The sequence below is a fragment of the Meleagris gallopavo genome, chromosome 16 (genome assembly GCF_000146605.3).
Source record: "Meleagris gallopavo isolate NT-WF06-2002-E0010 breed Aviagen turkey brand Nicholas breeding stock chromosome 16, Turkey_5.1, whole genome shotgun sequence".
NCBI lineage: Eukaryota > Metazoa > Chordata > Aves > Galliformes > Phasianidae > Meleagris > Meleagris gallopavo.
Window position 1 is genome coordinate 12265532 of NC_015026.2, and position 23487 is coordinate 12289018.

Sequence of the window (23487 nt, forward strand, 5' to 3'; positions counted from 1 at the left end):
AGTATGACAATTTTCGTTTTTTTGTTTTTTGTCTCCTTACTGCTTTGAGGCACTTTGTTGGATCAAAGCTAGTTGAAATCTGAGCTATCAGATATTTGGGGATTTCCCTGTGGAAGACTATCCTGGAGAGACATAGAATTAGAACAGGGGATTGCTTGATTGGGGAGTTACTTAAAAGCATTTGCTAGAGTCCTGCTGTGCACAGGTGATTATAAACTGTTGGGTCATCAGCTAGGGGACTGACATACAGTCAAGTATGCCTAAAGCTGGCCTGTATTGCTCTGGGACTGAGGTGCATGTGGAATTACTGGATAGAAGACTGTATGTGCCCCCTCTTATCCCAGCTGCACGGAGTACATCTCAGCTTAAATGGAAAACTTAGTCTGAATTATGATTTTTATTTGAAAAGCTTGGAGTTTCATATTTTCATTTTGAGGAGTGCTGTTTTGTCTGCAGACCTTCTCAAGCATTAAGATGAGACTATGAGGTGTGTTACTGCTGCTTCAAATATGAGGTTTTGCAATTCATTAAACTCCACTGTTGCAGGAAAGAGTTAGTTTGTATGGAATTCCACTGGATGTCTATGAAATGGCACATGCAGCCACATTGCAGTGTACTTCTGTTAATTGCATTGCAGTTACTATGCCATTTGCAAAATAGGTGAGTTACCAAAAAGAATGTCCTTTTAATACCGTTAAAAGAAACTTAGGATATTTCAAATTTTGTCTGTTGCTGTTTTATTACAATAGTCCTGCACCTATTTCTAATACCAGTAAAAAAGGCTTTTTGGAGACTTTCAAATGAATTTCTAGTAGTTCAACTGGTATACTATTGAATCTCTTGGCCAAACATCTTGGTGGAAGAGGGTCATTCTTAGAATATGAAATAATGTACAGTCCAATGTTTATTCATATGGGTTTTCAGTTTTGGTGTGCATCTGTCACTCTCAAAACCTATCATATGATGTACATCTGTTCGTTTGGATGAAAACAAAATAGTACCATAATGGATCCTATATTTATAGAATGCTAAATAATAATGTGCTATCTTATAATGAGGTGCAAATTGTCCGCTATTCATTTGTATAGAATCATAGAATTGCTCAGGTTGGAAAAGGCCTTAAGGATCATCAAGTCCAACCACAACCTGACCATACTACCCAACTCTAACAGCCCTCTGCTAAATCATGTCCCACATCAAACAGTTGTTAACCACACCCAGGGGTGGTGACTCAACCAGCTCCCTGGGCAGCCCGTTCCAGTGCTCAACAACCCTTTTTGTAAAGTGGTTTTTCCCGATATCCAACTTCTGATTTGAGTTCTTTTGTTTATGTCATGTTGTAAAGCTATATAAATTGCTTATTTATTTAAAAGCTGCTATTGGTTTCTGTGAGCCTGAATTTGAATTTTCAGATGTCACTGAGGCATGCAGAAGATTCTGCTGTTAGCATCTGTAGTGCTGTTCATCGAGGTGATGCTCAGTTTTAGTATTTGTATAAATTTAGTGTGTTCTGCATTGATGGACTTCTGGCCAATAATTAAATTTTTTTAAATTGCTTCTTTCCCATTTATTTGTCTAATCATCTGGGCTCTGAAGATATTTCCTTCTGTGCATTCTGGAGCTGTTTGAGCACAGCACTTTGCTATCATTGCTGTGCTTCCCATTGCACTATTGCATTACAGGTGACCCCATAGGAAGAAGCACTGTGTCATCAGTTCTAGCTGTTTCATCCCAAAAAGTTACTTTTATTCTATATTTTTCATGTTTTGGTTGTTTTGACTGGGAAGTGATTATTTCTCTCTCAGCATCCATTTACAAGCAAAAGGCAAGGAAAATCAGTTTGGCTTAGCAGCTCTGTACAGGAACATCAGCTTCTTTTTGAGTGCTTTTAAATCCCTTAACAACCACTGGTAGCAATGTCCTAAAAGCAAGATTATTCAGTTTTCTTCAAGTCCTGGTGTGATGACAGTACTGTAAAGCGCTCATTAAATACAACGGCTGTACTTCAGCTGTGGATTATAAAAGCTGCATGATTCCACAGTCCCTCTCAGTCTAAACATCTGTCTTTGTGTTCAGTGGTTGTGAAGAAAACAGTGTTATGAAATGCGAGGACAGAATAATCACCTCTCTAATACAGCATTATGAAACGGCCTGCGTTGAGAGAGGCAGATTTGTACTTGCTTTATCTTACGTGGGTGTAAGAGATAATGGCAGTGTAAATCTCAGAGGGATAATGTGTGTGATTTAGAATCTCTTCATGAGGTTAATGCCATACAGAATTGGTTGTTTGTTTGTGCTAGTCCACGAGATGAGTATTTTCACTGGTTACAGTTTCCTTATCTATCACAGTAATCAGTGGAACTAACGGTAAGGTTTTGGGGTTTACGAATTCTTAGGGTTGTTTTATAGGAACAAAATGGTTCTGTACTAACTTTTGTATGGAGTCTTAAAACACAGTATTTCTTCAGTTGCCATTGTCTTTTACTTTAGGAATTGATGCTTTTTAGACGTATGTTACACTGTGATAATGAAGTGGAAATGCGAGAAGAAAATAATATGTGAGGGAGAAACACTTTACCACGTCAATCTAAGCCCCAGATACCCACCTGCAGTAAAAATGCACTACTGTTGTGAGACGCTTTGTAATATTAAGCCTATTACTGGCTGTTCATACCTGTAAAATACGAAAGCTCTCGTGTCCATGAACTCTGCTCAGAGAGTCAGGAGGCTCCTGAAGGCCTTTGCTGCTCTGGAAGAGAAGCTGGAAGGCAGCACACTGCAGTTCGCTTGTTAAACTGAAACAGCTCACAAGACAGCATCCTGCCTCTCCCGCGGGGTTTGGTATTTCACCTCGTTCTCTGCACATTGGTTTACTTGGGAGAATAATGGAGCAGCACCAGGCTGCTGGAAGATCCCAGCTGATCCCGGTAAAAACCACACGTTCTGCTCCACAGTTCTGTTGCTAGGAGTTAGCATTCAGTGCACTTCCAACAGAGCCTCAGCCTCTTTTTATTCATCTCTGTTGAAATATTGCTTCTTGTGGGTGAGGATACCCTCAGGTGAGTGGTTCTTGTGATCATTTTTTCTTCAATTTTGAGTTATTTATTGGCTACTTCTAAAAAAATCCTTTGTGATTGAATCAAATCCATTTTCTCTTTTATAGTTCAATGATGGTTTCTCTTTGAGGTTTGATATTCACATTACATCTGTAATTATATCTGTCCTGGAGCTTGGTTTTCGTTTGAGTGGAAGGTCACTTTTGTTATCAGGAAACCACATAAGAGTCTCCTCCTATAGGCTTGTTGCAGGCTGCTAGGTGTCTGTTTGAAGCACTCGGATGGTAGAAGTGCTGCAGTAGTTTCTGGAACTTGACAGAATTTGAAAAATGATAATGAGTGGGAAGTGTGCTGTAGTACTCACTTCTTAAAATGTTTTTTTTCATTCCTCCTTTTGGTGGAATCGTGGAGTATAAGAACTTTATTTTCAAAACTTGGTAGAAGTATTTCTTAAATATCCTTCAGCAGAGTGGGTGTGTGAAACACGCTGCAAAGCTTCATACTTCTCAGCGAGTGGGAAATGTGCTCCCGCACCCAGCAGACACATCACTCAGCCATTGCTTGGGCTGCTGAGCTCTGCCGAGCATCACTGAACCTGAGGGATGTTACCCTGTCCTCTCCTCTCCACCTCATCCCATCCTTGTTCAAGTGACGATGATGCCAGTGATTCAGAAATACATTCTTAATGAAATTGACCATTATAAAGCAACTATGGAGAAAGTAAATCTAAACGGCATGTTTTTCCTCCTAGAAAAGATGCTCTTTCATAGCCATAGGCAGTGCTGCTATGCAGACCATTTTGTGCACTGTGCAGAAAATAGCCGTGTTTTGCCTTAGATCCCAGGAAACATGCTGAATAGGAGCGAGAGGTGAGGCGGCGTTGGGTGGAAGTGATAAGGCTGTGAAAATGCTCTGAAAGTAGCCGGCCTGTTGTGTGCACTGTGTTATTGCACAAGCAATCTCTTACACTTTCTAAGTGTGCATAGTTATATATTGCTGCTGGCAGAGCACAGCTAACAGAATTAGAAAAATTAGAGATGCCATTGGAGACTGCAAATCCCTCCAGCCTTTTCCTAAAATGGAAATGGAGAATATTCTGATCTGCTTTTTGAACATCACCGCAGCACATCGTGTCGTGTGTCCAGGAATTAAACGAGACTGCTTTGTGTAGTACCTACAGGTATCATCTCTAATGGGAAATATTGCCAGAAAACTGCTTACAAACCATGCTGCTCGTGATCTGACAGTGTTTCTCTTCCTTAATTCTTCAAACATCTGTTTTACCACTGCAAGTTGCAGTATCTTGGTCTTTCAATCTGTTTCTACTTATTCTATAAAAGCATCAGAAGAAGAAAGCTGTGCATTCTCTTCAATTTGATGGAATTTTTGCAACATTTTCTTCTCAAAATTGAATAAGTTATATTGAAGCTGTTGTGCTTAACTGGGTTTAAAAAATAAAAAAAAAAAACAACAAACAACTGCCTAAAAAATTAATTGAGGAAGGCTTAATGAATAGCATTGTTTTTCCTTCTGCTTCTCTTTGTGATAATTAAAATGAGTTTTATTTTTGTACTGCGAGGAGACACACTGCATCAAGGCCAACAGAGTGTTTACAAAGGAGTGATGTATGAGCTCTGTGTGCCCATAAAATACAGTGAAGCAAGCTGGCTTTGACTTGGTTCCTACAAGCTTCTGTTATTACAGGTTTGTTTACTTGGGAGCTGTGGAGGTTTATTTATATAAATGCCAGTGATGCTGTTCATAATTGTGTCCAGGATCAACGTAGTACAGCATTGATCAAACCTGCTGCAGCTTTGTTTTAAATCAAACATGAGATATTTGACAAGTTCATAACTGTCTACTATGGATTTTTTTCTGCTATACTCCAGATACCCAAGCTAGAATTGCAAAAAGACCGAAGAGAGAACTCCAATTTACAAATCTGTCAGTAATGGCAGCCAGAGCATCATCACTGATGTAATATATTGTAAGATTACGTGGGGGGAACTCAGCACAAATGATTTCTGTAGCACTTGTTTCACATGAATTTTGCAAAGAATAACATTTAGAATAATAACCATCTAATGTGTTTCCCTGTGAAAATACAGATCGTACATTTCAGCTCGTGGTTCAACTTGAGAATTGGGAGCTCACATTTGGGTATTTTCTGTAGACAATTCCTTTGGTCCTTTTACGCATCCCAGATTATGGTGCTTAATTTCAGATTTATAAGCCTTGTAATTGGCTCTGTAGAAGAACAGTTTACTTTGAGACCAGTTTACCAAGTAAGCTATGGTGCTGTGAATGACATATCTTCACTTTATTCCATTCTATTTATCCTTGCTCTTTTTGTAAGCATTACCAGCTTCTATATCATAGTTTAAAAAAAAAATGTTGCGTCACTAGCTGAGAATCAGTTCTCTAGGCAGCTCTTTACTCTAAATAATTAATTACTTATTTAAAAAATTTAGTATCAAGAAAGCCTTTTCTGATTGTCTATTGCTACATAACTGTTGAGTATCCCTGTTTCCAAGAATCTGAAGCTTGTGTGATAGAGTTCAAAGCTTAAAACATGTTCAGAAAGATGTTAACACTTGCTGTCAGTTGTTGGTAGGAGTATTTGATTTGACAAGACTTGTCTTCCCCCAGAACCTGTTGAATTCTGAATATAATTAATTCTCTGAGATTAAGTAATGATCTTTATATTGCATGATTTTACTTAAAATCAATATTGGGATAGATGAGTCATTGCATTAAAAGTTACGTTGTTAACATCTATTTTTAAAATATTTTCTTGTTCTATGGACTTTTCCATGATAGATTCATTCTAGGGGAAGTATATCTGTTTTTGAAATTGAATAAACAGGAAAAAAACGTATCTTGAGTCATGTCTGAGATGTTAACTCCTGGTGCCATTCTGCAACAGTTGAGAGAGCTGAATTGGATTTGGTGTTAGGAAGTTTGAGAAGGAAGGATTATTGGCAGAGGGTTCACCAGCTGTGCTCTCATGCTTGGAACTTGTTGCTGCTTTGTTGTAACAATCCAGTGACTTTCTGGGGATGCAGCAAAGCGTTGTTTGTTCACTTGGCCTCTCTGAGCAAAGTGAGCTGTTTCTTCCCAGTTGTTTTGAGCGAGTTTGAATATTAATAGATTCATAGATTTTATGTATTAGCGTTGAAGTTTTATATTGCCATAGTCTTAATTACAGGTGCCTTTCTGTAGGCAATGAATCTGTGGAGGACAGGGAAGAAAACTGGTATTATCTGATTGTACTTGTGCATTATCAATGGCATTTGGAGCCCAGGTTTGAAAAGCAGTTCTGGATGTTACTCTATGTCAGGCTTCTCTGGCTGCCCTGGAACATCCACTTCCCTACATCTCCTGTCCTCCTTGTTTTAGTATGTAGTTTTAAAAAAAAAAAAATCTTGGCATACGTATTCTTTTTTGCAGATGAGTATAAGAATCTCTGAGCTGGAAAATCAGCTACCTTTCCTTGCTGGTGAAGGATGTTATATATAGAGCTGCTAAAACCTTGGCACCTGTAATTGTGCCAGACGTGAGTATGGCTGCAATTGGACCCTGAATGGATTGATCTGTGACCTCTGCTCAGCAGTCCTGAGAGAGTACAGCAGGAAGTTTCAAATTATAGTCACAGCATGTGATCCTTAAGCTATTCTAGAGTGTTAAACCCTTTGTCCTCTGCTAGAAGCCCTGTAATTTGTATCAGCGTCAGAAGTCCCGTGTAAGGGTTGCAGGCTTTAGAAATGCTTTTCCCCTCTCCCGTCCGTGTTCGCTCCCTGCACAGAGAACTAGACACAGCAAATGCAGGAGGTGTCTAATATCAAAGATATCTTCCTCTGAAGTCTCTGTACCACAGAAGTCACTAAGTTTCAAGACTGTTTTTTTTTTTTCCACAAAGGTATGATGAAGTGGGATCGTTAGAAACTTGTAACCAACACCCAACCTAACAATCACGTTTCGATCCAACTCCAGTGAATGTGTACCTGTGTTCCCACCGTGCTGCATTGCTTTGCTTTATTGCAGTGCAGTATCCACTGGAGCTGCGGAGAATAGGATCATGTGTGACCTCAGTTTCAGCTTGAGGAGTACTTCGAAACGTTTAATCTGCTTTGTCAGATCAATGGAGAGATGTTTGCATAATGCAGCATAAGGAATCTGTAGTATTACTTAAATCAGGTAGAGGAGTTAGAATTAATTCTTATTTTGTTTACTACTTCAGCTTTATCTTTATTTAAGATATTTCTATATTTAAACTGTAATCTTTTTAATATATCTAAAGAAGCTGCTTTTCATGTTCTGATTTGTCACCGTCCTGTTTTTATAGTTACTTCCAAAGATATTTTAAGTGCTCTAAATTAAATCTGTCTTTAATCTTCTAACCTGGGTGCTCATAGCTTGTTCCTTGGGTTGGAAATCAACCCCTGGCAGCCCCCAGATAGCCAGCCAGACCCTGCCCTGGGGACCCATGCCTATCCAGGTCTGTGTTAGTTGTTCAGCATCTGCCAAGGTGCTTACACCACGCTGATGTGATCGTACACCTTTCTGTTACAGGAGATGAGATGCAGCATCTGGGGAATGGTTCTGCCGTTGGAGGAGATGGGCTGGAAACATTCTTTCATGGACAGGTTTGTTACGTTGAATTAAGTCCATGCAGCTGTGATCTTAGTATTGTGAGCTGCCTTATCTCTGTGCAGTGTGACCTATGAACAGGTCACAGAGCCACTGTGAGCCTCTTTCTTTAATTCTGGAATGAACTTTTTTAATTTAAAGTGCATCGTGTCTGTGCAGGCTAGCTTTTCTCTTCCAGTGACTGAGTATCCATGTTTGTATACACTTAAGGACAGCACGTACATGGGGAAGTCCATGCTTGTCGAGAGGAGCACAACTAGCTCTCCAAAGACCAGTCCAAGTCTGCTCAGCTCTGATGTATGGGAATGCACCCAGGTTTGCAAGACAGAAGCAGGCTCGAGGTGAAAACTTCTCTTACAGTTGCAGTTTTTTGCCAGCTCACTGTGCAGAACAAACCATTGTGTACTGGCCCTGTTCAGTGACATGGGTCACTCCTTCATTGCAGCTTGCCTGCTGGTAACGGCATGCTGGTGATGAGATTCGTGTCCCAAACGCATCCCCTGGCTGCTTCCTGCTCACCCACGTCACTGTGGGGATAATGGTTGTGTCAAGACTCCTTGTTCCACACCTTCAGCCCTTATATTGAATGTGAGCTACAGCCACCTTCAGATAGCATCTAGCAATTCAAGGCAAATTGTTTTTTTGTGTGAGGAGAATTGTTTTTGAGCACTAATGAAGTCAAGCACAGTGTTCTCTATAACCTATCTTTCCTTTATTTTACTTGCTTTTGTTTTTTTTCTTCCTGAGGAAGTATTTCAGTTACATCTCCAAGTTAGTCCCTGATGCCTAGTGCAGATCTTGTTTCCTAGATAAGTATAATTTGGTATTTTGCCAGGAGCACAGGTATCTGTAAAGTGCAGGCTCTGACTTTTTTGAGAGATGCTCTGGGATTTTGTTTATCAGATTTGGAGAAATATACCTTATTACATATTGTTTTTTCCCCTGCATGAAGGCTGAATTTATTATTTTATTTCTGAAGTATATCAGCACTAGAACATGACAGGGCAGGTACTTTCATTTTATTCAGGAATAAGTCGGTAAACAAATCCTGTCTCATACCCACTCAGCATGTTTTGTAAATGCCTGTGTGTGTGCAGGCAGAATGCTGACAAATTAGAAGTTTCTACAACATTAGAAAGATCTCTTAATTAGTATATATTGGCAGGATGTTGACCATGCAGTGATAGCTGGAGCTGGGTTCTAACACTTGTTTTGTTTCTCTAGCTGATGCTAAATGGCATGTAATTTGGCTGTGCACAATAAATACCCAATGGTGAAATAGTTCTAGATTTCCATTCAATAATTTATCTGAATAACAGCATCGTGTTTGTTTTCCCCTTTCACATACAAGTCCTTCATCCACTTTCATGCAGCAGAATGAATACTGTGCAGGAAGGTTAGGGGCTGCTGGCCCTGCAGGGCTGCTGCAGCCTGCGGGCTTCCCTGGGCAGAAGGAGACACGCTGTGCAGCCTTTCCAGCTAATGAGGAAATAGCATCTGAGCCTCCTGCTCTCAGAGGAGTTTTCTGATCTCAGGTTATTACTGCAATACACATTATCAAAATAAGCACCCAGTCTTAGGCAGCTGGTCCTGGTGGGTATCTTGACCTTGAGCTATATCCAGACCCCTCTGCAAACTGGATTGTAGAGCTGCTCGAGTTGGATGCATTGAGCTGTGCACAGAGAAGAAGCTCTGAGCATTTGGAGAGCTGTAAGATCAACATCAAATTGCATGGGAACTAGAGGTTCATGGCTGAGTGGAATGTTACTGTGGCAAAGCTGTTTTGATTGTGGCTTGAGGTCAAGATGCAGAATATTGACCCAAATGCGTGAACTTCTGTGGGCAGAAACCCATAGCAGGCTGTTGTGTGAAAGACCTGTGCTCTGTATGTTGGTTAAGTGGAAAGATGTGAAATGCTTTGTGGTGGCTTTCCTGTTGCAAAGCACAGCCTTGGCAAGCTGCAATGTATCTTTAGCACTTAACCTCAGGTACGTAGCCAAAACCAGAAATCAGAGTGTGACACAGCTCCTCTCAGACTGCTCCAAGCTCACCTTACTAAAGTGCTCCCATCTCTGTGGCTTCCTTGATTACCAAGTTTGAAATTCTTTGGAGAAAAAAATAGCTATGGCTGTTGCTTTGCTAATTCATCTTCATTCCAAATGGTAAACATGTTGGTAGATGTGAATGAAAAGCCCTCAGGAGTATAAATAATAAATGCTTCTTCCAGCTGTGCTGGGAGTGCTGCCTTTTTGGAAGGAAGGATGATCTTTTGTTTTGTTGCTTTTAAATGGATTGCACTGTTACATTGTACTGTGCTCTGTGCTGGACTATGAAGGACTTCATGTTTGTAGCTGTTGGTTTTATATAATTACTAGCATAAAGCATCATATGCTGCAAATTAAACACAAATGAATATTCAGAGCATCCTTAGCAATTTGTAGTGTTCTGCATGAGCTCAGTGCTGATACTTAGGAGTTTCTCTGTTCTTGACAGACATTTTGTTCAAAATGTCTAAACTATACCTGTGGAACCAAGAAGCATCTTTTTTTTTTCCCCCACTTCTACAATATTTCTAACCAACTGTAATTGAACGTGTGTTGTGGCACTGACTTCCATTGCTGTAAGAGTCTTCTGTTCCCTCTGCTTTGTCCTTCTTACTGTACGTGGGTACAGCTCAGGAGGAAACAGAAGTTATGGAGCCTTCAGGACTCCATGCAAAAAGTGCTGTAGGGCCTTTATAAGGGTCCTGTTAATCACTGAGGAGAGAAACTTTCCTACCAACAGAAAAGACAATACCTATAAGTGAACTTCTGGGAACAAAGGCTGTGTGAAGTTTGGGTTTTCTTGGACAGCTCTTGTGGAGTAGTCTGCCAAAGAGTACAGGTTTGTCAGTGGCAGAAGTGACTCATCTTGCTATTTCACAGCACAGCACCTGGTACTGCGTCCTCTTATGTGACGCAATGTATGCCTGCTCTGCCTGCCCTTTAGAAACAAAAGGACGAACACTGGACATTTCAATAACGAGGTAGAAATTGTTCTTCCAAAGTAGTGAATTTGCATGGCTGGCCTTTTCAGAAAGGGCTTCAGCTGAGCACTGCTTACTAGTATTTGCTGTCTGTCACCAGTGTCCTGCTGGGATATAGCTCAGAACAATGCGTGTTAAGCCAGTGCCAAGCTTCTGACTCCTTGTTATTCTTTGGGAGGAATGAGGAAAGGTGAGAGAGAACTGCTATGTGCTGGAGAACACTCTGTAGCACTCACAAGGTAACCAAGTGGTAGCAGGCTGCAGCTTTCACCTGTTTCCATTTTCAGTGTTGAATGAATTTATTGACTGCAGTTTCTCTCCTGAAAGGTCTGAGCTTCAACCTGTGGATGAAATTCCAGTCAGAGACAGTCACCTTCATTTCCCGAATGCGTGGTTGTAAATAGCATCTGCAGACAGCCATTTGATAATGGCAGCGGGTATTTGAGCCATCTCTGTGGCTGGTGATGAAAGCAGAACTGCAAGATGGTTTTCGGAGAAAGCAGAGAGTCAGTGATGAGCGGAGGATCTTTGCTGTCAGATCGCATTTGGTATACAGCTGTGTGGTGCATTCAGAGCAGACATTTGATTTCTGATCTGATTACACTTAATTAAAGAAAAATCTCTCTTTTTATGTATAGGGAAATCTCATGAGAAATACATCATACTTAGACTGCAGAATGAGGTGCTCAGCTGCTGTTCTGCTGCATCTGCCGCTCTCTGGGCATGTATTGCCTCCGGCTGCTCGTTCTCAACTCACCACGGCAGTACAGCTCTCACAATTTCTCATATTTCTTTTGAGGGCAAACGTATTTGATCTCTGCTTTGTGCAGTGCATCGTTCTGGCCCCGTTTCATCATCACGAGTTAAATCCTCTTCAGACTCCTTCAAACCTCAAAGAGTTTTGGATGCAGAACTCCTGCAGCCGGGCTGTGATGCGCACCAGGCGCAGCCCCGGCTCTGCAGGAGCTCTGTCTGGAGGAGCAGTGCCTGGGCTGTGCACGAGGACGTGCAGGAGCTGCAGTGGAAGAACAGTCAATAGACATAGTTGGGGGGAGCACAGTCACTGTAGCTGTGAACTCCTTTAGGATTTGGCTCGCAATAGCGGCAAATGGAAGCAGATGATAATCAGCTCCTGCGCTGCTGGTGCAGAGGGTAATGAATGAACGTTTACTGCTGCTGTTCTGAGAAGCCACACTGTGTTAGCAGCAGTATTCGGCCAGCTTGGCTTTGATTTTATTACAAGTGTCAGGAGCTTGTGTCTAGACTGGTGCTTTGGCAGCTAATTGATCTCCAGCATTTGATATGCTAATTATTTCTTTCATATAATGCTAATATGTGTACAGTGAGAAAGCGCCTTTTCAATGTGATGAGGGTTCCTCGGGCGTATTGGGAAAAGGAGAGTAAGACCTGTGAATCCTGATGCATACAGCACCAGCTACAAATGACTGAACGTTTGTGGGAATTTAAGTTTAAAAAAAAAAGGACTGAACCAAAATTTCCCTGAGTTGTTGTACCATTCCACAGAATTTCGTTGTTGCTCTTTAGAACAGAGGGAACGTACTGTTCTATCAGCATCAGGTGTTTTTTGTTGTACAATGACTGCACAGGGCACGAGGTGAAACAGGCTATCCTGTACAGCCCAAAGAGAAAGGAAAATTGGTGTGGATTAGGGACTATGCTACTCTCTTGTACACAATTACCTTAATAGATGTTGGCAGCTTTTGGTGCTATTACATGGATGTTCCTTCTTGTGAGGTCAGCAATCTGGACATCATAGTTTTTATTGTATTTCCTGCAGTTAAAGAATGAACAGCTCACAGTATAGAGGCATAGATGAGTCATCTCCCAGTTCTCCATCAGGACAACATAACTTCTCTGCATTAAACCTGGCTCTCCAGGTAACCGGATAATCTGAAAGCTCTCTGTGGATTCGCACCAATTGACCCTTCCAGAGGAAGTGGTACTTTCCTACCTTCTGGGTGCCTGTGTGCTAGGTAGTTTGACCTCTGTTCTTCTGTCCTTTTCCTGTTTGGGTTCTCTTCATGCTCTGATGTGTAAAATAGTTTTATGCAACTCAGTCTCAGCTTTTTGTAGCTCTGTGTGGAATTATAATTGCACGAGTTTTTTGCTCTTTGAAAGAAAAGCACCATTAAGGGGAATTCTTATGCACATTTTCTTTTTTTCTGACTCTATTCAGATATTAAAAAGATATTTTTGAGTACATAAAATGAAATATTTTTGAAAGCAGCCAAAGCAGGCTATGGGAGGCTTCCTGCTGAGCAGCCTTCCTAAGGAGGGCCTGGAACACAGCCACAGAAACACATCAGCACAGTGAGATCTGGCCAGAGGCGGCAGCAGGATCTTTACTGACCTTTGGGGAGCAGCAGTGATCGATTGCCATGTTTGGCAAAGGAAGAATTTAATTTCTTCAAACATTTTAAAAAGAAAGCTAATAGATTTTCTTGATAGCTGTACAGGTACCTTATACAAAGACCAATAGTCTGCTCTAGTGCCATTAAGTGGATAGTAATTAGATTACTAATATTTACAAATTAGTTATACATAATGGAAAAGTGGTTGATTTACATTTGACTTCAGCCACTGACAGCAGATTACACGAGAACTATCAAATATTTCAAGTGCATGACCAGATTCTACAACTACTATGGGAAGAGGTTTCATGTCTACTGTAGTAAGCTTATTTGTATGCTCAAAGCCCTAGTCACTCTTTGTTTGGCTAGAGAGGACTTTGATCCTACCCACAGGCGTATACAAAACTGATTATTGAGCTCTGCAGACCAAGCCAACCCAAATAAAACCATTCATTAATTTTAGAGGCCATTAGTGAACTGATTACTGAAAATGAAGTCACTGAAAATCCAAGTGGCAAGCAAGATCCTCTCTTATATTGAGTTGCTCTACCTACAGTTAAAGTCATCCATCTACCAAAACCTGCAAAGAATGTGGGGTTGTTTTCTAGGTAAGCAGGGATATATTTTTATACTGAAATCTAATGTGTTGCATTTCACTCATCTTGAGAACTGGTATAGTGCTGCTGGCAGTACAATTCCTAATCTCAACACAATTGTGAATGATAGAAAGCCCTGGTATCCCATAAATGGCAGACATTCCTTATTCTAGCTTACTTTTCATACATTTAATTTTCTTCACAAGTATAACTGATTTTTGAAAGGAGAAAGTACCTTATTGGCTGGGGTTCTTAATGGAATCACTTTTATTGAAATTGTAGAATAAAAGGTATTTTGCAAGTTATAATTGATTTATGTTATTTGTGGCCCATTACTTCTCGTTCAGGCAACAATTTCCTTGATGGACTTGAAAACTATGGCAATAGCATTGAGAATTAAAGCTTGGAGTACATCGTGGGCTTTTTTGTCTTGTAGTCTAAAGAATTACATGTGTTTATACTATAACTGCTCCTTTGAGGCTCCACTGATGAGGGTAAAACCTTTGCCTCTTTATGTGCATAATATATTATAGATGATGTGTAGAATAATGTCTTAATATGCTTACAGATTATTAAAGCATGATGCAGAGAGGTAAGGTTATTGATAGACCTTTAACAAGGGAAATGTATTTCAATTTGGTTATTGAAATACACTTCAAAGGAAGTAATTAAAACTTTGTCAATGATGAAATAGAGAGGTTTGGTTACAAAAAGATTTGATGTTTCAGAAATCACATGCCACCGAGTAGACTTCAAGCAAGTGTGTTTTGTGACTTTGCATGCTGAGATGCATTTATTTTAGCCATGTTGGTGCTTCTTGCATTTGCTTTCTACAAACATCCTAGACATCAGAACTCATAAGGGGAAATCTTCACAGAAATCTTCAGCATAACCTTTGTAAGCACAGCAATGCTGTCTGTAAGATTCAGCATCTATATGAAAGATGTGACCACCTATATCCATTCCATCAGTAAGGAAAAGACAATACATCTTTGAAGAATGAAGTCAGATGAAGAAACTAATAACATGGATCTGTAGGGATGGGGGGCTGACAGAAAAGTGATACTGCAGAGCAGTGACTGGTCCAGAAGAAATCCATGAATTCCAGATAAGAATTGTTTGTTAATGCTTCTATATACAAGTATAAAGGAGTTTCAGTGAAACGTGGATTTTTTTTTTCTCCAGAAATCAGGCACACAAAAACTTATTTTCAGGTGTGAGCATGCCCTTCTAAAGGTTTTGCAGGTATCACAGGGCCACAGCTTTATGCTCACGTGTGTGGTGTTTTCCAAAATGTTTGTCATGTAAGTAGTATGTATGCATTGGTGTTGGTATTAATGGTGTGAGTGGATTAATTGGAAGTTGTCACTGCATTACATTCAGTACTTTCTGACAACTCAGCAATAGATCTGAGCCATAATTTCAGCTTAGGAACATGGATAGTTGAGTTGGCCTTAGTTCAGGCATCTCTGTCCTGCGAGGTGGTGACTTACAGTATGCTGCCTTGGGACTCAGGTGAGCATGCACTGAGTTGAGAGGTAAAGCATTGAGGCTAACTTATGTGGTTCATCAGGACATGTCACATCTGGCAGTATGTGAGAATTTGGATCAAATTGACAATGATTGCCTGCAGAATAAAGAAAACTATGGCTTAGTAGAATGATGTTCAAGAGAGCATACATCTGTTAAGACTGAATTTTAAAATGTGACACTTCTTTTTCTATGTTACTGAAGATCTTATAAATTTTGCCCATCCTCCTTAGCAGCCCCAATGAGGTGCACTGTACCTAGATATGAATTCTTAAAGATGGCAGATGCTTTTAAAGTGTTTGTCATAATTCAAAGCCCTCTGGTTGCTGCTGAGGCATCATTTTTGTGTCAAAATTCCATTTATGTGTACTTACTATAAAGACCATTCATTCAAGAGTCCCAGTGCTGCAGTCAGCAGTGATATAAAAATCCTGGCCTTCCTGCAATTGTAGGGAACTGCAGAGACATTGGATTTTGCTATGAACCTCACTTATGGGAGCTCCCTCTCATCAACGTGCTCTGGAGCCAGGCTTGCACTTGTTCTCATGTTTGTCTTTGTAGATTCTAAGGCTCAAGATCTTGAATCGAATCTGTCCAAGTAAAAAATAAAAAAATAAAAAAATAAAAAAAAATTCAAGTTGCCAATAGCTAACTCCTTGGTTGTACTGCTTGTCTGACTAAGAAGAAATAATCATCAGGAACAAAGTTGTTTCGTCTTCCGATCAATCAGGTTTGTCACTGTTGCATTAACACTGTCTTTTTGGCTTGAAAAATGGAGGAACAGGCTGGTGACTGAGTCAGTACAGTAGGTTATAGACTACAGCTCTGAATCACAGCACAATGGCATGTGAGTCAGACAAGTTTGAGTATATTCCTTTTACTTTTATTTTATGAATATTCTCTATGTGCTTTCATTCATAAACAGTGTTTTATGTACATATGGGTGGACAACACTAAAAATGTGATGTGGGTACAAATTAGTAAGTATTATTGCAGTCCAGCTTTTGTCACTTCTGAAAATGTTGGAAATATTCTTGCAGAAAAATACAGACTAGGGAAGGGAGATTCCGAAGCCTTCTCTCGGTTTTAAGAACTTCACTCACCTGGTCACAGCATGGTCATGGCACATCGAACTGGGCTCATCTGTAACTCACGTCATGCTGCTGTGCCTGGCTGCCTTCGACTTTGCAGCTCATGCAGGTTAAGTACTCCATTGCTGCTGCTCTGAGTGTGGTCTTTGGCATGCAACCCAGCATCAGGATTTGTACTCACACTTTTGGATTTGCAGCGGTTCCTCGGGCAGCTCTGGCACTAAGCCCTTTATCAGATTAAACAGCAGGAAGGAAATTCTTTGGCTCATTTGTCTATATATTGAATTATTTGCCATCGATCCAGGCTCAAGCAGCATCAGATAAAGCTCACTTTTGTTGGATAACTTCAAGTCGTAATTTTGGGAAGACATCTGGTTGCAGATATTTCAGAAGCAATAAGAAGCGAAGGTGATTCTCTGTCATCTCCACAATTTTAACATTGTACGTACTTAATCACGGGTAAAAAATGCTTGTGATACGTACTTGATATTTCACAGTGTTACAGAAATCAATCAACTAAAGCTCTTAGCACTGTATAAACTGATTGATTGGTTTTTGATGTATGGGTGTCTCATTAATTAAAAATCTTGTAGGTAAGTGCTCTACTCCATCTTTGTTCGTCGTTACTATTAATGTTTCAGAGAAGCTTTTTGAGAGCGTAGACTTTGATGCTTTAATCCTCAGTTGTTTTTAATCATTTCATTTAGAAGTGGCTTAGCTTTGTAAGAACCGCTGTGGAAGTGATCTTTAGTTAAACGTGTGAAGTGTGAAAATCATCTGTCAAAGCAGATGTACAGCGTGTCTCCTGTTAATCTCTTTGGCCTTTCATCCCGTTTTTCCGGGTTGTGTGGGCACCGACAGTTGACTCAGGATGCAGTCAAACCCGGAGGAATCGCAGTTTTTCCTGCCCTCCAGTCAGCTTCTCAGACAATCAGGCATTTTTTCACACTAGTCACAATCTCATTAGACCTTTGTTCAGGCTGGCTGAGGCACAGCAAGGATTTGGAAGGAACGTGTTCTTTCATGCTCTGGGATGTTTTTATGAGCGAAACATTTTTCCGTTGCATTTGAAAATGAAATTTTGTACTTAGCAACTGCGAATTTTTTCATTGCGTTATATAATGACAACGATGGAGCTGGATCTGTTTCATAAAGGAATTATCGAAATGCCATTCATTTTACAGTACTTGGAATGTTGCCAACCAAAGCAAAGCACTGAAAACTTCCGCTGCTGTTTTGGTGTGTGCTTTCTAACGAATAGAAGGCAATCTGCAGAGAAACGTTTAGTTGTGACATCATTTCCTGAATGGCACGTTGTGAAATAAACTGAACAAAGCGATTACATTTAAAATTATTGGTGAACTCAGGTCTGAGATAACGCACGTGTACATGGAGTAATACCGTTATGATGCTGAATATTTGTATTTTATCTCTGTGGGGAGTTAAGTGGGTAGTATAAAACACACAGAAAATGGACAGTTGTTTTACTGAAGATGTTTTTGTCTTAAAGGAGAAAAAGAGCTACGGGTGGGTGGAACCTAAGGGAGCAGCAGGCATGTGGTAGGAAGGGTAAATCAAGTGTAAGCATTAAAATCAAATACCTTTGTTTGGATCTATCCCTCTGAGAAGATTGCAGCCTGGCAAAACAGTGCAGTGACAAGTAAATGCACTGCTGACAAATATAATCTGAAAAGATTTGGCTGGGTACTTCTCTAAGGGAGTACCTCTTAGCTCAGATGGCCTTACCAGGGCCGGGGGGTGATGTGCTGCACAGCAGAGGAGCTGCCCTTGACTACAGTGTAGCCCACATACTTCACAAGTCACCTGCTTGTGTGAACAAACTGGTCTCCAGATACGGTGTTGCATCTACAGCCCGGCCCAGGTGTTCTGTCTGAAGCATATGTGGTGCAGAATCCTTGGCTGAAATTACAAGCCCCTTTATTTGGGAACTTTGTGGCCCTCTTCCACCTGTGCACACTGCAGCTTCTTGCAAAAGCGTCTCACAGGTGATGTGTTGTTGTTTTTTGTTTTTTCTCTACAGAAGCTCTATGGAAACTCTCCATGGATCATTACTTTGTCACACTCATTAGAACTTGAGATGAAACCTATTGAGGTGCCTTAACATCATCTCTGAACACCGGGTGCTTTGGCATTTCAGATGTCACCTGGGTCAGGACAAAATAGCATTTCTAATTGTCAGCCACAGAATTGGACACAAAGCTGTGTGAGGAGGAGGGAAATCCCCGTGGAGAGAATTCAAGGTTATCACTCTGCTTCTGACAGAATTGAAAAGCTAACTGACTGACATGAAAGACCCAGCTTCTTCTATAGTAATGTTCTGTAATGGAAAGGCACTGCAAGTTGTTCTGCCTTTTGTCCCAGATCTCTCATTTCTCATGTATTCTTTTCTTTCTCTGCCCCAAGGTGGGTCGTTACATTCTGTTCTGTGAATTCTAGCTCTGAATCCACGTGTATATTTCTGGTGTGATGACTTCAAAAATATGCTTAACATACATTTTTTGAGTGTGCTGCTGCATCTGATACACACATGCTGTAATGTAATGGACTGATATAGACGTGTGTGTTGTTTATGCACCTGTACCACAGAAAGGAAAAAAAAAAATAGTTCTGATGCCATCATAGCAGTGAGGCACCTGGTGAAAGGACACAGTTTCTCTGCCTGCAACAGGGAGACCTGTTTCAGGTTAGCAGTCTAATTGGATTTGGAAGGGCTAGCAGAAGTTCATTGTGTGTAGGAACCCACCAGGGCAGGCCCAGGGGCGGCCTGTAAAATTATCCATATGGCAGCTCTTGGAGATGTAACAGGAGGTAAGAGGTAACTTATCCTGCTGCTGCACAAAGCACTGTGACGCCTGCAGCGAAGCTGGTAACGTGTGCTGTAGGTCTGTGCAGCAGGCTGCAGTCCCTGCTGGAGCTGCTGCTGACGGGCAGGTGAGAGGAGGTGCTTCTCTCTCCGTGCTGACAGGAGCACAGTGCTCGGTCTTCTCTCAGTTGTGTCTTATTTTGCAAAATCAAATTGAAATAGGCTGTCAGCTTTGAGAGGAACCTTGAACAACAAATACGCGGTTCTGAACATGTGGAAGTATTCAATGTTTGCCTGTACGTGTGTTTTAAGATCTATTCATATATATTCTGTGTATCCCTAGCCAGAGCCTGTACATGTTCTGCATTGTGCTTTGAATTGGGCAGATTTCTTTCAACCTGAGGAGGATTTATGTTCTTAAGTATTGAGTAATAGAGGGCAGTGAAGGTCTCCGTGCTTGTTCTCCATGTGGGTAACCTATTTCACTGCTGAAATGCGTTTGTGATCTTGGTATTCAGGGCTAAATGTCTGCAGAGCTCCAGGAAGATAACAGCCCTGCAGAAGCTGAGCCGCTGTTCTCCTGGTTGGCGATTAGTATCACAGTGAGACAGCTGGTGTGTGTTCCCAGAAAGGTCTGCTGTGCCTGTCCTTTGGTCACCAGCAGCACATGGGAATGCTAGAGGCAGCGAGATCTTTTTAAGTGTCTCGTGTTCTTAGAAAGTTCCTGCAGTGATCTCTCTGACGAAGTTAGTATTACAGTGATCACCTCTAGGGTAAGTTCTGTTCTCCCTCTGCCAGAAGGAAGCTCGTCCTAATAATGATTCTCAGAAAGGTAATGCATCATTCAGATGATCTAGAGAAAAGCTGAATCGGTTCAGATCAATGGCAAAAAATCCTGTTGAGTTAAAAGGGAATATAGTTTTCATTTATGATTTTCATAGAACAGCTTAGGAAATGGAAAGAATAAGGGAGTGTGTCTCATAATGATCGGTTTCTTCTAATATTCTGCTTGTATTTTCTCCACAGAAGCTTTGTAAGATGGGAATGTGAAGAACATCTGAAGTCTGTTAACAGAATCCTCTTGCTGCAGTATCCCGAGGTGTTGTGGCTGGTAACTTCTGTAGCCAGGTAGTTATCTCCTGGTAACTGGTTCATGAGCTGTTCCCCCCTTATTTTCTGATACAAAGTCCCTGAAGAGATACTTAGTTGGATTTGAATTCAGTTTGGTGGCAGATCTCCAGCTAGCAGCCAGGAGACTGCTAGAAATAGATGATGTGGATAAAGACTCTGTTCATCTCTCTGATTTATTCTGCAAACATTAAGAAGGATGCTGAACAGCGTACATAATTTCAATTATCATTGCTGGTGCATTGCTCTGCAGTTTTGCTGGGGTTTTCATACAAATGAAGTCGGTCTTTTTTGATTGGAATATGTTCTCAATGACACAATGTGCAAGATGAGAAGACAGATTTGCTTGTTAATTACTTCTTTGAGATCACTGCTGGTGGCATGCAGAATGCTACAACAAATGTCTGTTAGCGTGGTTAGTGTGGGCTCCTGTTCTGCTCTCAGACTAAGCAGACAAAAGCAGTTTGTCTACATTTTTAAAACCATGAACATTCAGAGAAATTACTGTATTTTTCAAAGAGGCATAGAGAAACTAAAGGTAACTTCATAAGTTCCCTGGGGCAAGGCATTAAAACTTAGGTACTTACTGGCAGAAATTGAACATCTAGTGGTTGTGAGGATTTCACTGGGCAGGTAGGTGCTTACTTCCATTACAGTAAAACATGAACTTGTAAGTCATATCTAAAAAGGTGTAGGCTTAACTGAACTTTAGAGCCTTTGAGATTGCTAGAATGCTATTTCCACTGAACATCTGACAGTGATGCATGAAACAAAACCAAAGTATCAGAAAACGAGAGTCCTGTCTGCCATCTGAAGTGATCTGAATGCTGCCATGAATGTGCCAAGGGCACCTTAAAAAATGTGGCACATCTTCAAATTCAGTTGGAAGTTTCCCTGAGATTGTGTTAGTGACTTGGCTTACCTGTAGGAGTGTGTTAGCAGAGTTCTGTGTCGGATCTGCTGAGTTCCAGACCTGCATCCTGAACACAACAGATTTCTGTTACCGAGAGTCCAGCTGCATTTTACATACATATTAAATTTCAAGTATGAGTTACAACAGTTGTGCATCGAAGATCGCTAGCAGCTAGCATGCAAATGCTGTATCTAAAGAGATTAAAGCCCTTCTGATGGCAGTGGAAACTGTCAAAGTTAAATTAAAATTAAAAATCCATTCTGTGGCTGCAGAGATGCCGGGCTGCCTGACAGCCCCAGAGCCAGGGAGTTTAAACTGCAGCAGTATCTATTTGCTCTCCTGTGCTTCTGCCTTTACCCCAGTCAGCTTCTGTACCACAGTGAAATATGGCCACTGTGCCTATGAGATGTTGGGCCTGAATGTAAGGAAAGAGAAACAACATTCAGCTGTTTTTTTAACCTCTCTGATTAGCAGATATTCAATTTACTTATTCCTTAGCTTGTAATATATTAAGATGACAGGTCTTCTCCTTTTTTTGTATGCTTTATGATAATGTACTGCTGCATATTAGTCACTCAAAATGAAGATTTGATGTGGCCTTCAGCAGTTAAAAAACAAACAAACAAACAAAAAACCACGAAAAAAACCCCCACTGGCTATGATGACAAGGGAATGTTTTCATAAATTAATACCTGCACTACATGTAGGTGTCCCAGACAGTAAGTGAGGAGCAGTAGGTGATCGGGGTGGTGCTGAGAGCATGAAATACCATGGGAAAAATCGTGGGGCTGCTGAAGGTGAGGAGGGGCTGCATCTGTGTGCCTGCCCACCCTGCCTCCACACTCACCATCTCAGCTCACTGATGTTCCTGAATCTCTGTTGTGGTTCTTTCCATTTTACTGTCCTTGTCTGCCAACGTGAAAGCAGTGTTGTAATAAAGGATAAAACTTCTCATAAGCAATTTACTGCCATGTACTGTACAGACCTCTGGAAATCAGTTGTGTATTGCTTGCTGCTGTTTGAGTTACTTCTCAGATTGCCTAAATTAGAGATTAGGACAATCTCTGATTAAACAGCCTGTATGCTGCTTGAAACTCAAAAGGAGCAATGCCTTTATTAGTTAAGCATTGAGCCAAAATCTTTGCTTGGCGACACCTCTATGTGAGATGAGTTTAAAAATCTGGACCAGGAATACGAAGTTTCAGTTGAAGTGCAGTGAGGCCTTTTTCACAGGGAGCCATCCCAGTTCATGCTACAGAGCAGGGAATCCAACCCCTGTAAAAGCACTGGGTACTGCTGGCCTACGATAGGATAATGGGCCTTAAGGAAAGGGGAACCGGCATTATGCACTACTTTTGTTAAGATATTTATTACTGTTTCGTGTGATACTTGAGAAATGGGTTACAACGAGATGCAGGTGTGACTGAATGATCGTACAGGTAGAACAAAAAATGTGGTACACAATTGCATGTAGGTTTTAATATTTCTTAGAGTTGTGTGGGCTGGCAGGACGCTGTGTTGGCAGGAGGGGTGTTCCCTGGTACGTGTATGGTCCTCAGCAGCATCCCAGTGCTTTAGCTGGTGCAGAGCTGTTAGAGCCTGAGCCGGGCAGGCAGCCGCGCTGCACGGAGCTGTGATGTTTGCTTTGCAGACAGAAGGAGTTCAGGCAGAAATTGGAGCCTCCGGTCGCCTGTAACACATCCTCTGTATTCTCTCCCTCTGAGTAAGCCATGTGAGCCGCATCTCTCCCTGCTGTGACTTATTGGCTGCCGTCAGCTCTGAGTAATGCAGCTTCCACGCAGGGCGTTGCTGGAGGGTGTGAGCAGACCAGCTGGGCTGCAGGGAGCGAGTGTGGTACCTGTGGCTGACGTGCAGCTCTGCAGGCTCTGTAACATCCAGTAATTCACACGGGCACCTGGGTTGTTATGACATATTATTCCTCGGTTTTATTAATCGCTAATCAAGTAATATATAGTAATTATTTGCTCCGTGGTAAAATGTCCTCAGTGTCCATCTGTAAACTTGCTCCAAGTGAGAAATTGTACCCGGGGGCGGCCAGAGCGCAGCCCGTGTGTGCTGCCCTGCCGGGGCGGAGTGCTACGTCCTTGGGTGGGCAGAAATTGAAAATAATTACGCTCCAAACTATTAGATGCCACGAACGATAGAGCGAAGCCCACGGCGCTCTGACGGTCCTCCACGGAGATTTCTGACGCTCCTTCTTGGAACGCCCCAGTCCCTTTTTCCCCCCGTTGCGAGAGCCGAGCGCCGCTCCGCTCCGACCGGCGTCGCGCCTCTGCTCCGT

The 23487-nt window shown here is 41.4% G+C and overlaps 1 long non-coding RNA gene across 2 annotated transcripts; it reads left to right on the forward strand.

The window, feature by feature from the left end:
• The first annotated feature begins 48 nt into the window (after positions 1–48).
• Positions 49–23464, forward strand: LOC104913445. 2 transcript variants are annotated; one of them, XR_002120247.2, is made up of 3 exons: positions 49–6612; positions 7629–7702; positions 20171–23464. It is a non-coding gene; the product is annotated as an uncharacterized LOC104913445 (long non-coding RNA). The 2 variants fall into 2 exon arrangements; XR_795401.3 differs by lacking the exon at positions 49–6612 and adding an exon at positions 6620–7253.
• The last annotated feature ends 23 nt before the right edge of the window (positions 23465–23487 follow it).